At 37.9% G+C, this 17,989-nt stretch overlaps 1 long non-coding RNA gene across 2 annotated transcripts; it reads left to right on the top strand.

The window, feature by feature from the left end:
- The first annotated feature begins 3,617 nt into the window (after positions 1–3,617).
- Positions 3,618–17,479, top strand: LOC135313168 (uncharacterized). 2 transcript variants are annotated; one of them, XR_010372789.1, is made up of 4 exons: positions 3,618–3,780; positions 6,969–7,082; positions 9,716–9,806; positions 14,197–17,479. It is a non-coding gene; the product is annotated as an uncharacterized LOC135313168 (long non-coding RNA). The 2 variants fall into 2 exon arrangements; XR_010372790.1 differs by lacking the exon at positions 6,969–7,082.
- Positions 17,480–17,989: the final 510 nt, after the last annotated feature.

Below are 17,989 nucleotides of genomic sequence, written 5' to 3'. Positions count from 1 at the left end.
GAATTAGGTGCTTTATTCAGCCTGTAAAATTATGCTGCTGGAAAGTAACCATAAGTGTTTGTTTCTGATTGAAAGCTAGAATTAAAAAGTGACAGGAACATAGCTGCAAATGTGCTAGCATGACAAAATTAAAGTGATGTTTGACATCTTGAGTTTACCAATACCTAAGAGAATGGCTGAAAAGAGGGGGAGCTTAACCAGCTGAAAGAATAGGTGCTCCTTCCATGAAGGAAGAATATGTGAAGGGTAGGTTTTTATCTTTTTTTTTTTTTTTCCCCCTTCATCTTTCCATAGGTGTCTAGCATATGCTTCATAAGTTACAGAAAAAAGTGCAAGGGGATTTTATATTCCCCCATACGATGATGGTCTAGACCCTGGCGAGCTCTCAGTGGAAGGCAAAGATTAAGTTACATTTTTGCAAGACTCTCAGGATTTGACCAAGACCCCTTAGTATGCTCAGTTTGCTGTTAAAATTAATTGCTGGCAACCTTGAATCTCTTATGTACTGATTAGTATTTTCTACTAGACTGTCAGCGTTACTACAGCCTCAAATTGGAAAATTCACGTTCTCTTTTCTGTTCCTTTTTCTTTAAAATGGTCTTCTATTAAATAATAGCCAGTGACTGCTGTTCATGTAAATTGCTGCCTCAACATTAAAAAAACAGTCTCTTAAAATGAGACACATTACTGTGTAAAAGCTTTTGGTAGTTAAAGAGGACAACTAGACTATATGTCAATTACATCTTTAAAGAGTGGGATTCAGTGTCTGACTCTTCAGAAATAAGAGAAACAAAGAGCTACTTACTTAGGGCTAGTGTGGTGAAACATACTCTGCTGACTTACAGCATTACATATGTAAGGCCTCATGAATAAGTGATGTTTCTGTGTGCAAGGCTTGTGCTCCACTTTAATCTTCAGTTAGAGCTCGTCTTGTTCTTAGTCTCCACAGAGAGAGGCATTTAAATTCCAGAGACTGGAAAGCCACCGTCAGGTCGCTTAAAACAGCAACTGTGCCGAACCATGCATACATGGCTTTGTAGATGTATGTATAAGGCATATTGCACAGCTTGCATACATATATATGTATGATGCATGTACACGCATCCCAACGTTGCTGTGTATGACTTTCTGTACATAAGCAATAATCAATCCCCATAAAAGGTAAATTTAGATATTTCTGGGAAATGTCTGCTGAGGCTTTTCTGGTTCTGCCTGAATATGAGCAGAATGCTGAGAGCTCATATGGATTAATCATACAAATGGCTTTGAACACATTGGGTTATTTTTGCTTATATTCATATACAATTGATTTCATTCTGTAGATTATGGGAAAAATTATGCATAATTATATTCAGCTGTATTAAGTGATTACCATGTGACAGTTTCTAGAGATCACTGCAGAATTATGTGGCAATGGGTATAAATGTAAATATCAAGATATTTTTTAATAGGTTTGCCCTGCTCCTTGAGGATTGTGGGTATTTAATGCGGTATAGTATATACAAGTGTAACATTAAAGAAATATGTATTACATTGCTTAATGCTGAACCCACTCTAAGAAAGACATCTGAGCACCAGTCATCTGATGCCAAGTTCCCACTGTATTTTGAAGAAACATTGAGTAGGCCATGACTAGAGGTACTGTATGCAGAACAAGAAGTAAAAACCCACATCAATACTCAAACACAAAAGAGGATTTGGATAAAAATATAAAATGATTGGAGAAGATGAGGTAGATATCTGTTGTCATTGGTATTTCTTTGGCACTTACTATGCAGTAAGTTTCAAGCTAATACTGTGCTTGTAAAGGCAGAGAGAAAACTTCAGGAGTTGGCGTCTGTTTCTTCATAATTCCCCTATGCTCCTGTTTAATTTACACACCTGGGGATTTTTTTGTTTGTTTTATTTTCTGTATTTGCACTGCGATGGATAGTGTTGTATTTGAATCACTAAGAGGAAATGAAGGCCATATAAAGGCCACATTAAAAAAATTTATCTATGAAAATGAGAAGGAAATACTTCTTTTTTGCCAAGGTGGTATTACCCAAAACAGAGATATGAAATTAAAGGATGGAAAAATTGGGTGGGTGTCAGGAAGCCTTCAACAGTGTGAGAAGACCCAGTAGCTGAATAATTACTTTTGACAGGTGTGTTACAAGGGCCAAACAGGCAAGATCTTCAAAACTGTTTGTCATCTTCTCTTGCAATTTTACAAAAAGAAGGAAAAAGGCTGAAGTGGGAAATTTATATGTGTTTTGAGGTTATGAGGAAAGCTACCAAAGGCCCCAATTTAAAGATTTCAGAGCTGTGAACAAGAAATGAAATGTTACAAGATTTATGAGGGGTTGGAGTTCAGTGAATGTGCGTCTAAAGAAATGACTTGCATTTTAATGAAGTGTATTACACTTGAGAGGCAATAGCTTGGTTATCCTTTCTGAACAATGACTTTGCCTGTGCCTGTGTGCGGCTGCCAAAGAGAGCTCATTATACCAAAGAAGTTATAATTCAGCTCTATAGATTGATATGACGGCCTCCAATTCATGGTATGCTTCTAAAGGCAATGGAACCAGCAGTGAGGGGCATCCAAAATGGTAATTACTTGTGGGAAATAGCTTCATGGTTTCAACTTACAATTCAAAGGGCTTTTTTTCAAGTAAAAGAACTTTTAACTCGGTCTGTAACCTGAACCTCAAGGCTAACCTGCAACTTTGCACAGCAGCTAAAAAGTCTTGAGTCTGTCATATCGTACAGATTGGCGAGAGAGCACTTAACATGCCTTGCCTCTCAAGCAGTGGTTAGTAATTACATTATCTTTGGAAATATTGTGGGTTTGTTTCTCCACATGTTTTTCCCAGTTTGTAGAATTTCTGACTACTTTCTTTGCTTCCTTGTTTCAGTGGTAAATGTTGATTTGCTAAACTTAAGTTTTAAAATCCAGTTAACACTTCTTTTAAAAAAAAAAAAAAAAGGAATTCTTATTTTTTTCCCCTCTGTCAGACAGGAGAATGTGCTTGCTTGAATTTTCTTCTATTTGTGCTCCGATTGATCACCATTTCTGCTTTCTGAGTAAATGCCCACAGCTGCATTGTGTGTGAAAATATGAACATGAGTAAGAAGATCTTCCCATTGATGCCTCTATTTCATGTGCATATGTTTCCAAAGAGCTATCCTTCCAAGCCTTAGGCAAGCAAACAAATTTATCACAATTATATGCCCTGTAAAATATTACTGTAGCAAAAGTGTATATGCAACATTAAATGAAACCCTACTTGAAATTCTGATACATATTCATAGTTCTGAGGTTTTGTTTATTCATTCAGATTTATTCTTTTTATAGCAACATCCTGCCGGGATTTTTTTTACCTCCTACATCAAGGAGTTAAATGAAAATCCTACAACCACAGAACAAAACCAGGCTTAGTTCATATGTTAATGAGTCAGGATAATTGCAGCTTTCCCTAGGTAATCTCAGTGTCAATTATTCATGAACCGTTGACAGCAGACATGACATTTCCAACTGACAGCTTTCAGTCGTTTTGTTTACAAGTATGAAATGCTTAAGTATGAAATGTTAGATAGGAGTTAAGAATTGTGATTTTTTTTTTTTTTTCAGGAAAGATGGAAAAATAGGAAAAGAAAAAAAATGGAGATACAGTGAATTTTCCGCGTAAATACAGAAGAGGAGCATATTCCTGCCAGTAACTTTCACAGTGTTGCTGGAATGAAGCTATTGCTCATCTATTAGGATCCTTTGAGCTCCAAAATCTGTGCTGAGCCCAGGTAACAATACTATGTCTCGTCCTGGCACATAGATAGTGCTATGCCATTATCGGGGGAGGAACCATGTTCTGCTTCCTGTGCTGGTTTTGGCTGAGAAGGGGTTAATTCTCTTCACTGTGGTGCCTGTAGTAATCGCGGACCTTTCCTGCTTCCCGCGCTCTGCCGCGTGGCGGGAGGCTGGGAGGGGCAGGGCCATGGCGGGGGCGGTTGGCCCCGACTGGCCAATGGGATGTTCGTTCCATACATGTGACACCATGACCGGTATATTAAGGGGGGGGGGCAGTTGTGGCTCGGGAGCGGTGCGGTGCCGGGTCGGCGGGCGGTTTGTTTCGGCGGTTCATCCCCCAGCCCCCACCCCGGCTTTTGTGCCCCTCATTTTTTTTTCCATTGCATTTTTGTTGTTGTTTTATTTTAATTGTTAAGCTGTTCTTATCTCAACCCATGAGCGTTACACTTCTGATTCTCTTCCCCCGTCCCACCGGTGGGGGAGTGAGCGAGCGACTGTGTGGGGCTGAGTTGCTGGCTAAGCCGCAACACTTCCCATCCTGTCAGTGCTTGTTCATGCCCAGCACAGAAGTGAATATGGCATATAATGTGCCTGGAGAATACCACCAGGCTTCCTGCTTCAGGTCTGTCCTTTGCTCCATGTACGCCTTTATACATCCAAAAAGCCTAACGATAATCATAGGCACGTTCTTGACTTTGCCTTTTGTGAAACTGGACTCCCCAAACTTAAAAAGTTGCATAGATGTGAAATGCAAACTTTGCAACCTGCAATATATAGGTTCACTCATAAAAGTTAAGTTTTACCCACTAAAAGTTAAATTCCTGGGTATCTTGAAGTGCTTTTGAAACAGTCTTATTTCATGGATGCTGTTCTTATATCTGTGAAGACATTAGAATATTTTCCAATACTAGCACCCTAATTGAAATTAATTGACAATCATACAATAGGGAACAAGTTTTTAAAGGCATTTAAGTGCCTAAAGATGCAGATAGGTACTTAGTGAGGTTTTTCAAAAGATTCTACACACCTGACTCTCATTATGAAAAAGTTTAAGGAGTCTCAGTCCATTAATAAGCTATTTTAGTTTTTCAGCCTTCATACTAATTTTAAGATAATGACTCTTTAAGAAAATGCTCACCCAGGCTGAGCATTTTCATCTTTTTCTAACCAAGTTATTTTTCATTTGAATACATGTATTTCTTAGCATAGCGTTAAAGATATTTTTTCATTCTTTTTTTGAAAGAAAAGGACTGGCATGGCATAGTGGTAAAACTGAGGTTTAATAATGATATAACAATTATTTGAGGATTCCTTGAGTAATTAAAGTGGTTGATTTTTAGGGTGCATCAAAACTCAATGTACAATGTCATATTTCCAGAAATCTAGTCTCAACTAAAGCACAGCACCCAAGACATGGACCCAAGTCTCTGTACTCTTTTAGCCCATCACCCCATATTAACTCTAATCTTGCAGTTTATACTCATAATTCACTCAGCTAATCCTTCGTGGTTCACAAACTCTGGTAGCCTGTATTAACACTGGTCCCTCTGGACTTTTGCTGCTTCTGCAGTTTCAAGACACTTCATTATTTAATTGACAATGTCCAGTTGTCAGATTGAAGAGAGATACCTAGAATTTACCAAAAGCAATGCTATTTTAATACTGTTGATTGTTATTGTCAACTTGTCCATGTTCATACAGTCTTGTATAGTATGATCCTTCATCAGTCTTTTAAAAATGTGTTATTTTTCAGATGTCTCTTTTTTGTTTTTAATTTAAAGAAGTAGGTAGATGTGAGGCTCTGGTTTAAGGGAGAGTCTTTAGCATAATTACATGAAAACAACTTTTTTTTACTAGACAATAGGTTGCAGACAGCAACAACTTTTTAAAATTGTTTAAAATTAATGCCTTTAAAGGTAAATAATTCAGTTGGACTATACAGTAAAATAATCTGAAAACATCTATCCCAAAACCTCAGACACACTTCTTTCTTTTAGCCGCCTCTGTTTTCTATATGAAACCATTTGTGTTGTTTAGTAAACATGGATGCACTGGAGGACTTATTCTCACCTTTCACTGTTCACCTAAAAGTCCCTCTTGTGTCCACGGAACATGCAGCAAGAAAATCAAAGCTGATCCATGGTACATATTGATTACGTATATATCCTGCAGCACCCTCTTACTATTCTTACACGTATATGGAGGTGGTTATAGCCTCAGCTTTCATGCTGATTCACTTTTTGAAGGTAGAAGGGGAAAGAGGAAGGGAAGGAGCCTCATGTGGGTTTTGCAGGTTTTTAAATCATTTGTGTCTCAAGCTGTCGCTGCAGTATAGTGCAACTTGAAATACCATTGCCAGATACACTAAAACAGTAATTTTATGAAATCTCAATTAAAACGCCAAGGGAAATAATGTTCCATCTTAGAAAACTCAAAATATATTAATGTTGATAAAACGAACTGTTTTCCTTGACTTCTGGTATTGATTGAGTGACTTCTAAACCACTTGATAGTTTAAAAGGATTTCAAATAAAAGGCAAACATGACCTTTTGCCATGATTATGTTCCCCAGATAGTTATTCCTGTTTGCGTGCACAGACAAGCACACACTGTACTGACTTTTAAAGATCCTGCACAGATGCTGCAAGAAAAGGTAAAATTTCCTATTCTAAAGTAGATAATAACATTAAAAGCATCCCAAAAGACAAGTGAGCAACAAAATTTTTACTTGGAAAAGTTTTGTCTCTCAAGTACAAAGCAAAACTAAGTAGTATGAAAAATAGCCCAAAGCAAGCTGTTTATTTTATTTTGTATTCTGAGCAAACCATCTGTGATTAATTCTGCCATATGAATACCTACCATCACCTTCCCAAAACTGGGAACAAAGCTGGCCTTTTTCCACAAGATTACCCATTTTTTAAGTAAACTGCGCAGTGGAAAAACGAATACCCACTAACAAATGATGTCAAGTGTTTAAGAAGCACCTGTATAACTATTATGAAGTACTAGTGCAAAATAGGTAACTCCCTTCTGTTAGATTACTGTCCACTCATGCATTTATGTTGCATTTCCGCTGGGTACCTATTGCTACGTTTCCTCAGAATTTCAGTTCAAGGATAAGGTACCGCAGAAGATTTCTAAAGCTGACTTTCTCTTTCAATCCTTACCTTTTATTTTACAGAGTGTCATTAAGGAGATGATTGTGCTTTGCACAAGGGCCTATGCTCACCTCCACGGATAAAACACTTGTGTACACACACAGTACTCCTCAAACTTGTCCACAGTTCAAACAAAGGTATTGCAATAGATATATGGGGCTTCTGAGCTTTTCTTCGTTAGCACATTTTTCTCATGCTCTCCAGAACGAGGTCAGGTTGTTCTTATTGACCAAGTAAATTATTCTACAGACATGGTTGTTAAAGCGTCCAGAAGAAAGGGTGAAGTTTATCTCTCAGCCTCTTAAAGGAAAAAAATAAGTAAATCTAATGTTATATTTGAAAAGCAAAAATGCTGTCTGCAAATCAACATTATTAATTTGTCATTCTCTTGGAAAACGCTCTAATCAGTCAGAGTAAGGGACTCAAAATGCATGCTAAACAAACCTGAGAAATCTACAAAATAGCTTAAGCTAAAATAACCTCTCAAAATAACGACTTTGTTTTATTTTTTATAACAACAATAGATGACTGGCTTAATCCTAAAAGGTAGCATTATTATTTACATAGCAAATACTGATATTGTAGAAAATTGCAAATCAGTTAAAAAAAAACTGACACGGCTCAACTGACATTTTCTGTTTACTCAGATGAGCTCTTCCAATATGGATGTATGAAGTCAGTTTTATACTGGCAGATTTCGTCTTTGCATATAAATATAGTGGTGTTGAGCACTTCACAAAATCAGAACGCCTTTTGTCCGGTCGGCTGCAAAAGGTTTTCTGTGAGCTGTCCTTTGCAAATCAGCACCTTTTCAGGCAGCCATAGCCTAGCCATGCAGTGGTGCATAAAGCTGAGGAACTTTTTCAGGTGTTGTATGCTTCAGTGGAGCTGGGTAGCAGATAAATTGGTTTTATACAGTGGTAACTGCTCAAGAACAAATTTTAAGGATCATTCTAAGCAGAGCGATTAACATTACAAACATTCTATAAACACTAAGGAACACACTTGAGAATGAGAGGAGAGATGGGAGAGGGATACCCACAGAGTCTGGGCACTGAGCATCAGCAGTAGTTGGGAGCAGTTGCTTGACATTTACAGCACTTTGAATACAGACCTGTAGACAGTCCCGGAATCACTTCCCTTTCCATCCGTTTTAAGGAAACACACACTCATTTCAACTCTGTTTTCACTTTTTGTATTAGAAGAATGAAGCTGCTATCAGTTATGAAGATCACATTTAGCGTCTACTTGTATTGAATCTCTAGCAGATGCCAGATCTGATACTGAAGATATATATACCTATGTTAATTTTACAACACTAGTATCATCACTTAATACTGTGGTTAAGACCAAAGCAGAAATTCCTTATTAGGCAAAGGGGACGGTGGTTGGAACAGTGGGATCAGACAACCCAAACAACGAACAGTGTGTTAGCAATGTTACTGGCTTTAACCACAGGTAAGGGATGATATGGAGACTTGGCACGGGCATAGCAAGGTAGGCTACAATCCAGTGTGTGTGTGTGTGTGTGTGTGTGTGTGTGTATATCTGTATTGTACACAGAAAAAAACTCATGCCAGAATCCATCATCTTTCAACTCTGGATACAAGACTGACTGCCAATGAGTCCATGCAGGAGCACAGTTTTCTCTAGAAGAGGAGGCTGTTGGGACAGCCCCATCCATCTTATACATGGGTCAGGTAAAACACACCCTGAGGCTGTCAGTGCGTTTAGATTCCTGAATCAATCAGATTTTTATCTGTCTTTTCTGTTAAAGCTCCTATTTCAGCAAAACATTTAACCACTCTGAAGTCTCTTGTTCTAGTCCATTCCTGTTCAGCAAATCTTATGTTCATGTTTAATGTGTAGTTTTGTGACACTTCTTCACCTTCAGAAGGAAATTCAGCTATCGTGAAGATATATTTATCTGCTTAGCCCTAGGGCTTATCTCTGAAGTGACAATGGAGGAAGTGCAACACATGAGTTATTGCATATCAATTCCCTGTGTGAATAACCCTTTCTGAGTAAGCATTAGTGCTGTGTGCCTGTTCTACCACAGGGTCAGCTAACTCTGCAGGTCGTCTCTCATGTTCTGAGTAAAGAAATATCCCTTTACCTTGTGTCTGCAGAGCACCTCTCATCATGACCTAAGATTTTGAATCAATTCTATAAATATAGTATAAATATAAATATAAATATTATAGCATGCAGCAGTTACACATATTATTGTATATTAATAATACATTGTGTTATGCTATTGTAGATATAAAATGTCAGAATCATAAAACTAAAATTAAATAACAAGATAGCTTTTAAAAAATCAAATTGGATTATAATTTCACAGTTTTAGTGCAAATATATTCTTACCTACTATTTCTCTTTGCAATTTTATGGGGTTATAAGATGTTAGAAAAACCAAGACCTAACAAAAATATACTTGTGCCCAATACATAGTTGTAAAGGATAATTAACTAATCCTTAGTTTTCCCAAACTAACCAATCTTTTTTTATCATTCACAAAATAGCCGATCTCTACTAAGTCATCTATGGCTCAAAGTTATTGAATGTTGAGTGCATATGCTTACTCTCATGGATAACTTGGAACCAGCTACTGTTGCACGTTGTCTGTTTGAAGTGACTTAGATGCATTTGATTCCTTGGTTGGAAGTGGAAATGCAGAACATGCTTTCTGCTAGTACCTGTGCCTGAAAGAATTTGATGTTTTCTGATTTACCTTCTTTCACCGAACTCACTGATGTGTTTGTACTAGGCAAAAGATGTGGAGAAACCTCAGCCATGACCAGACTGCTGTTATCTGTATGAAGACAGTACTTCTGGGTACAGAAACACCAGCTCACAGTGTAAGTGTACCTGTTTCTTAGCTTCACTGTTCCAGAGCTAAATTTCCGATAAGATTGAGATTTCTGTGAATACAATGTGCTGTTCTGAAGAACTATTAAAAAAATGAAAAAGCAAAATGTACTTTACTGATTCTGTTAAATCAATGACAAAACTCCCATTCATTTCAGGAATAAATTGTTAACCCACAGTGGTCCCACACTAGCTCTAATTGTCTGCGAGCTGAAAGATTTCCTACTATGCTACTTTAAGCCTACCACATCAGGTCCCACTATAAATAAACATTTTAAAGCCCATAATTACATGTTTATTCTGATTTCAATGATAGGTCAAGGAAATTTATCTGTGTTCTGTAAAGCCTCTGCATTACATGCACTGTAAAATGTCAGAAAATTTAAGTTCTTAGTTATTACCTCTTTTGGTTGCTTTTAGATACACATGATAACTATTTAAATAATATTTAAATACTGTTATAGAAAGCCAACATAATTTTTAAAAAGTCAACAAAATTACAAAGAAAATTGGATTTCTTATAGCGACATCTACTAGAAAACTAGGCTTAAGCAATCATTTGCATCTCAAATAAAAAGTAAATTTATGGATTGGCTTTAACTTCAGGCTTTAAAATGCCTTTTTCTTTCCATTTTTATTCTATTATATGATACCACAGAGTTGCAACCCATCACTTATTTTTCCTGCTTCTCACTTTGCCATTTCACTTCCTTCCCTTCCTTTATTCTGTTGACTTTCTTTCATATTTTCTCATCTTCCTCCATCTTGTTTTTCCATCTTAATGTTATTTTCTGTCTTTGTCTTAGTGCATAGATTATTCACACCTGCAAAGTTGTCCTCCTCTGGTAAATCTCACTCATGGTACAGTGTTATAAGTTCTTTCCAGTAGTTTTCCAGGTTATGCTTGTTCTCATTTATGTGTAGGCTTCTTTGCAGCTCACCTTCATGATCACCTAAGCCCACGCTATATGTTATGCCAGGGAAATCAGGAAGCCTAATGACAACTCCATGTATCAGTTCCCCTGTACTTCTGCTGTCAGGAGCTCACATTAAGGAACCATTATTTTTTTTAAAGTGGTAATTACCAAGTGGTGAGTAGAGAAAAACAAAACAGTTGTTGTGAATTGCTTAGTTAATTATACTTTGAAATGAAATTCTGAGCTTTTTGCACTATAAACATTTTATTTCTCTGCCAGTGAAAAGCAGATCATTTTAGAGATAGTAGAGCTAGTACCTTTACCGCTGGTGTCTTGGGCTGCAGTGCGATGGTCATTGAAACGCAGGCCAATTACAGCAGGGGATTCCCATCCACTGTTTCTGCTCCTGCCACTTGCTTCTTCATCCTTCTCCGTACCCACAGCTGCACTAGTGGAATTATGTGGGGAGATGGATCAGGGGCCAGATTTGCATGTGTGGGGAAAAAAATATATTTTCAGTCTGAGCATGTTCCTGATCGAGCTTAAGGTGAAGAAACATGACTCTGGTGCTGGCAAAGCATAGGGATGGGCATGTGTACCTCAAGACAGGAGGGAGAGGAAGGCAAGACTCTGTGCAGGCTTCCACCTTTATGTCAGTTTAGGATGATCATAAAACCTCAGCATTAGGAAAGGTGGCAAGTTAGGAAGCCATAAAAATGGTATAGTTTGTATTCACATAGAGATTAACTTAAAGAGTGCTTAATCTACTCAGCAGTATTCAGAAAGTGACAAACTGGAGTGGCTGGAGCAGGATTCTTGTCATGCAGCTACGTATATATCCTATTGCTGCATCGCCATGACGGAGTAAACCATCCTCACACAATCAGTCACAGCAACTGAGCTGAGCCACTATTTCCTAAAACATCTATCATCTGTTGTAATTGACTTTTAGGAAGTGTTCCTGCTTTATTTCACTGGATGGTTAAATGGATTAGTTGAAGCTAGTACTGAAGGTTAAGCAAGCTGCTCCTGGCACCCCTTTGAAGTTTACTATGGAATACAAACATTGTTTTTAATGTCTTGCTGCATCAATACCTTGTTTAGAAGTTTCTCAAACAAATGAAAAATATTATTTCATCATACTAGTATTTTAAAAATATTTGTAAAACTTTCCCTTAAATTGAATAATGGCTTGACTTCATATTGCATTCAGTGAAGTACTTCCTTCATTGTAAATCATCTGGAATAGATGGCCTTATTTGATTTTTGTGGTTACTAAGCGACTTTGCACTCCATCAGTGAAATAGATTATGTACTCCACAGTTTCCTGGCTTTGGAAATGGAATAATTGTGTCTTTTGACTAGAACCATGCTCATGCTTTAAACTATCAGCACCAAAGGAAGCTTACTAGAATGCTTTGCTCTGCACTGTGTGTGTAAGTCCTTCTGCTCTAATACCGACTCTCAGGGGATGCCAGCCAAGTTAAGGCAGGATAATTTTCCAAATGAATAGAATTCAGAAATGCTGAACTGTCAGCGGTGCTAAAGTTTAAATCAAAGTCATTGTTGATTCCTAAGTTTTTACTTTACCATTGCATAAAGGGTAATCTTGGTTTGTCCAGCTGAAGTCTCATAATGCAAAAAACTTGAGTAGCTGGAGCACATCTGAAACAGCCCCTGCTAAATGCAATAAACCCACAACCTCTGTTCTTTCATCACTCATACATCTCTGCCATCACTTGACAGGTGTTTTGATGAACAAGCGTGATGTAGTTCATAAGACATTTGACCATACTAAATCATCTTTTTTTGTGTCTATGTGAATTGCAGTGCCCATAGAAAACCTAAAGTGCTGGCATTCCACTTCTATGTTTCGATACTTTACAGAGGTGCAAATGGCAGCATAAGATAAAGCAAACTTGCATGAGCCGTGAAATTATGGAAACTGTTAGATTCACATCTTGTGGGGTGATTTTAAAATTCCCCTTGGATCAGATACCAAATATGCTAAACAAATTTTGGGATTTCTGTGATAGAGGGTTGCAAAAAAAAAAAAGGCTGTTAACAACATGCTAACAATATAATGCTATTATCATATTTATTGAGGCCATGTGACAAATAAGCATAGTTCCAGAAAAGAGGATTGAAAAGTAAATGTTTTTTCAGCTAAAACCTAACCTTCATTTCCAATAAATTTTAAATTAACCTGCAGTGAAATTATATTTTATACCAGCTACTCGTCAGTACAAGTTTGAAAAGGAAGGGGGGGGTCTCTCTATATGTGACTTGCCTGTGAGAAGGGATACTCTTGAACTGTGAAGTGAATACTCAGCAAGATGAAGTCTGCCAATTATGATGGCAAGCGTATTATCCAAACTTGCAAATATTTACTATTGCTGAGTATTTCTGGCTAGATTATTCTATTCTAATAAGAAACTTATGCATAATAAAATGTTTTGTTTTCTGAGTTTTTGCTTTGCTCTATCAGTAATGGATTAGGTTGTAAACTGAAGTAAATTAGCACTAGAATTTTTTACAGTGACTGACATGAGAACAGGTACAAGCCCAATATTTGATTCCTTCTATTGTCACATCAAGGCCTGTGTGCATAGCCAAAGTTTTATACACAACTGGACAAGAGTTTTAATTCTCCATTGCTGGTTTTTACAAGTGAGCTACCAGCTGAAAACATCAATGCTGTGAAGGATTTCTTTGGCGATTAGAACTCTTTTACCTAAACTTCATCACAGTTTAAAGGAAGCTTAAGATCTAGCGAGAGCGAGACACCTCCACATCTTCAAAGGGTGGTTTCGCAAGCCTGCATACCAAACAGAAAACTTGCCCCTGGAACCAATAACCTTGGAGGAACAAAGCTGTACCTGCGTTACATGTCAACTGGGTCAAGACAGCAGCTGGGAAGTTACATTCCTCTCACGGTGCCAGAGAATTTTTGTTATAAATTAAGCTCAAGTCAAGCATGAGTCGCAGTTTCATTCATATTAAAATGCTGAATTATTCAGCTTGGAAACATGAAGGTTCAGTACGTACGAAGTACGTACCTTCAGTACGAAGGTTTGTGTGTGTATTTTTTTTAATGTATATATTAACTGATGATGAAAATGAGAACGTTCTTGCTCAAGAGGTACTGGTGCAGCTGGACAGCAGAAACATTAAGTTCTAAAGGTTTCTTTTCCTCCATGTTCAAGAGAAACATTTGTGCCTGAGTTTTCTTCATAAGCTTTCTGAATATTTCATTTGATGATAGACATATAAAGCAATTGCTTTATCAGAATAAAAGATCACTTACTATGCTAAATGAACCCAAGTTTTTCTCACCCTTTGTGAATAATTTAAGACTATTGACCTCTTTTTGTTGTTCTTTCTCTCAAGAAAACATTTACTTTAATTCTCTCTCTTTCTATTTATTTGATTCTGTGTTTCCTTTGGTTTTTTTTCTGTCCAGTGCTACATCTGAGTTCTGGCTGGAATATGAGGCTAGAAGAGGATCTGCTCGAAGGCTAGCAGCAAATTAATATTTTTGTAATATAAACTGGCATGGACAAGACTGAGGAGAGATACTGAAATCATGAATACCAGTGAAGGATCAGCTATAGACAGAAAATGGTTTGGAATATTTTTCTTTATGTAGTTGTGTAGAACATGTTACAGAATCTGTACAAAGTAATAGTTATTTTTAAGCAACGTTCCAAGGCAAAATGATGGTTTTAGTTATTATTATGTATTGACCAAATCTGTGTTTTAAATTATGGTTTGGTTCTTTACTGTGATGCTCAGCCTTGCCTTTGTAGAATTCCTTGTTAGACATACCGAAAATGGGTATTGGGCTATTTCGCACATTCTAAAGCTATCGCTACTTGGCTGGGTCTTAAACTTCAAAGTGGGCTTCCATACAACATGTTTCAACGTGTCAGAGGCCATTAAGAGGCAAGTCAGCCTTTGTCCTCTGCCTTTCTAAGCACGCTGATAAGTGCTACCAGCCCACCCAGTACAGTGCTGCAACAGCAAGTGGCCAAGACGCAGGTTCTGGGTATGGTGTAATCACACAGGCATTAAAAGAGTCTGTGGGAATTGCTGCTGATGTCAAACTTGTAAGCTAAGTCCCCTACCTGCGTTCCCAACCATCACGCAAGTGGCCCTAATTCTGGAGGGCTAATGATGCATCTTGGTTTGTTTCATTCTCCGTAGAGTATGGGAACTCTCTAACTGAGGGAAAAAAAAAACAACATTACAATAAAAAGAAAACAGGGAAAAGGAGTAAACCAGGAAGAAGCAAATAGACAGCGCTGGTGGGGAAGAAAAAGGGCTTTTGTTCTGGGTAATGCAACATGCCAGAGAAGGGCTTTTTTTTTTACCCTCTGCTTGTGAGAAAGACAGGCAGAATAGCCGTAATGTCAGTGGCTGGAAGCAGTACACCTCCTTTCCCTTGCACCTCCCTCAGTCCAGCTCATGACTGACAAGGGTGAGCAAAGTCCTCCCAAAAGAGGCCCTGTCTCGATGCTGGGGGTCCCGCTCCCTCCCCATGGCAGGCAGCCTCTGAACTGGTTTTTCACAGTGACTGACAACTCTTTCCAGCAGTACAACTGAATTCATGTTCTGCAACATTTTTTTCCCCTAAGGACATTCTTTCTTTTTGTTAATACTCTATGTATTTGATCTTCTTGCCTTCACAAAACAATCAAACATGGTTTGTCAGCAGTATATTACTGAAACAGGAGGGGCAGAGAGGGGTTATATGCACCAGGAAAATGTCGGGTTTAGATAAAGAAATTATGAGGTCTGATCCTTTGGCAGAGGTAAGCTTAGTATTTTAAAATCATGGCTTTCTGTAATCAAACCAAGCATGAAGCTGAATTGATAATCGTGCAAGCCGTTATTTTTCTTGAACCAGAAGTAAATCATCATTTTGATGCTTGTCTGAATACTGCAAGAATTGAACCAAAACAGATTTTCAGTTGCAAGCTAAACACTACATATAAAAATAGACAGCTCCCTAGCAGGGACTTGCTTAGTATGAGCCTTATTTGCACTTGATAGGAGCTTCAAAGCAATGTCATGTCACAGCCTATTCCCCTCTCTCCCCTCCTTCCCGCTCGACTCACAGGCATTGTAGCACAGACTTTCACTCCAGCTGCATGACACTGAGCTGCTTCACTCTGTGCTACATGAGCAGGGAGGGGTTGCATGGAGAGGTGGTGGAGTCTCCATCCCTGCAGATGTTCAGAAGCCATCTGGACATGGTGACCATGCATCAGCGGGGAGAGGGGTGGTCTCCAACAGTTCCTATCAGCCTGAACCACTCTGTGATTCTATCTCAAAGGGTTTATTGCGCCTGGAGATCAGTTAAAAGATTTGCCTGTACAAGAACATTGGCCTGCGTAGAGAACTCTACATGGGGAGTATGGGAGAAAAAGTTGTAAATGCAGGCTCTACTTTACAACTGCAGAATTGGTAATGGCCTCTCACATACATTTCAACGTATGTAATAGAAAGGACTTACCTGTCATTGCAACTGGAGGTTTGATCTTAGAATGATTTAAAAGTCTGATCTTGATATATAACGCTAATAAAAATCAGTGGAGATATGGAGCTCTGACAGTAATACGTAAAAAGTGGCTGACTGTCTCATTTTAAAATACTGATTCATATTAGTTTTACTTCATCGGTTTCATGGAGCTATTCCAGATTTATATCGATGCAAGCAAGATTGGAAACAAACCCAACATCTGCAACTTCTATATTTATTATTAAGAAAACTGTGATTCTCAGATCCATTACTGTTCCAAGCCTCTCAGTCCCATAATACACCTTTTCTGCTAAATGTCACTACGTATATTTTTATGACTTCTAATGCTACAGCATTTAATAGAAATCTGGCCCTCTTGCTCTGCCTTTTAAGTTGTCTAATCCCTGCAGAACGAACATGCCATCTGTTCATCATCAGCCATCACACCCTCTAAGTTGTGTAAGTAAGTCCAGATCCCAGTAGTCCACTGTGAAAGACTCAGTTAGTTGCCTTAATCCATCGATGGAATTCAACTGCTTTCTCATACAGAGGCAGGAGTCTGTCACTAATCACTGTCACCTAAAACTACAGTCAGAGATAGCCGTAAGATAGAAACAGATAGTGCATCAATTCCTTCACAATGCTCTATTCATATATGGATGAGCAGAAGTTTGGCTCTTGACGACTGAAAAGCATGCCAAGGTTCAGTGCTTCAAAGGCAAAAGAATTTTTCTTAATTATTTTGAGTGGTACGAGTAACTTCTTCACTTTCACAAATTATATAGGACTAAATCTAGAAGTGTTAATTTTCCTAGGCTCTGCCTATGCTTAATGCGTAGCTGTAGTCCTCCTTCACTGCCACAGTTAGTTCATTAAAGCATCTCAAAAGTACAAGCAGTCTGCTCTTTCAGTTAGGTTACCAAATGTTTAAACAAAAGCATGTGAAATGTTCTCTCGTTGTAGCTAAGATTAATTTTATCTGTAAGGAAATAACCAAATAATTCATAAATACTGAAGCTTCTTCAAGACAAAAATTTTCTAGCTAATTTCTTCCTTATATGCAAATGAGTAAAAAAGCAAACTTTCATCATGTATATAGTCCTTAGACACTTGCGTGGCCTTTGTATTTCTCATCATGGCAAAAATCAGATTGAAAGTAGCAAAATATTATTTTAGAATGAAGTAAATGAGTTTAAAACAATGATTCATGGAATACTGAAGCCTGTGCAATTTCTTTTTTTTTAGAAATAATTGAAACCATTTCAAAAGAAACTGCTTATTATATTTACTTAGCATACCTACTCTGTCTTCTTGCTAAAATCTATTGTATAAGGAAATGGGGGGGGGGGGGGGGGGGGGGGAAGAAAGAAAAGGAGGGCTTACAGAATTTGCAATATTATCATTTGAGAGATACTAACTAACATGCAGGCGTGGGGATGGATGTTGGCATATGCACTGACCGAATGCTATGGGTTCAGTGCAGTCTAAGTAGTTCAAGAGAATCACTGTGACTCTGGAGGGGAAAACACTCCCTCCATCTTTGTGTAAGGAGAAGTGGTATAGCCATCCATACAGATGATAACTCACAAGTGACTGACTAGCAATGCACGTATATGAAACCCAACAAAGTAATATATAGTATTAAGAAAATTGCATTTGTTTTGCAATATAAATGAATAAAAAAATCAAAATGTTCAAGATGACTAAACATTAAAATCAACAAATAAAACAT

Source organism: Phalacrocorax carbo, chromosome 4 (genome assembly GCF_963921805.1).
Source record: "Phalacrocorax carbo chromosome 4, bPhaCar2.1, whole genome shotgun sequence".
In the NCBI taxonomy this organism is placed as follows: Eukaryota; Metazoa; Chordata; class Aves; order Suliformes; family Phalacrocoracidae; genus Phalacrocorax; species Phalacrocorax carbo.
Note: the sequence above shows the minus strand (reverse complement) of the source record. Positions and strands in the feature narration are given on the sequence as shown.